Source organism: Octopus bimaculoides, chromosome 2 (assembly GCF_001194135.2).
Source record: "Octopus bimaculoides isolate UCB-OBI-ISO-001 chromosome 2, ASM119413v2, whole genome shotgun sequence".
Taxonomy (NCBI): domain Eukaryota; kingdom Metazoa; phylum Mollusca; class Cephalopoda; order Octopoda; family Octopodidae; genus Octopus; species Octopus bimaculoides.
Genome location: NC_068982.1, coordinates 189,157,307 through 189,158,078, shown reverse-complemented (window position 1 = coordinate 189,158,078; position 772 = coordinate 189,157,307).

The window sequence follows — 772 nt, the reverse complement described above, 5'->3', positions numbered from 1 at the left end:
GTGTGTGTGTTTAGGAGTGTTAGGCGTTAAATTAATTTTAATATGTACGTAAGTGCTTCACGAAATAAATACACACTTCATTTTATCGCTCTGAGGAAGCTCCATGATGCTGCACAGATACTCACCTCCCAGTGCACGGCTTCCTATAGCAGAAACAGCTGTTAGCTAATGAAGGCGATTACGTGACACTTGTTTTCTTGTCATTCATTCATTATGTATATATTCTTTTATTCATTTACTTGTTTCAGTCATTTGACTGCGGCCATGCTGGAGCACTGCCTTTAGTCGAACAAATCGACCCCAGGACTTATTCTGTGTAAGTCTAGTACTTATTCTATCGACCCCCTTTGCCGAACCGATAGGTTATGGTGACGCAAACACACCACCATCGGTTGTCAAGCAATGGTGAGGACGGACACACACACACACACACACACGCGCGCGCACACAAATATCTTCTTTCAGTTTCCGCCTACCAAATCCATTCACAAGGCTATAGCAGAAGACACTTGCCCAAGGTGCCATGCAGTGGGACTGAACCCAGAACCATGTGGTTGGGAAACAAGCTTCTTACCACAGCCACCTGCGCCTAAATTTTATATATATATATTCAAAAATACGAAGTATATATGTTAAATATATGTGGTTGGTTATATATCTGTGTATATATATATATATATATATATATATATATAAAGTTGTAGTATACCGTCAACCCAATGTGACAATCCCAACAAGGGAACACACCACTGCCGTTCAGCCCCAGGAAGCC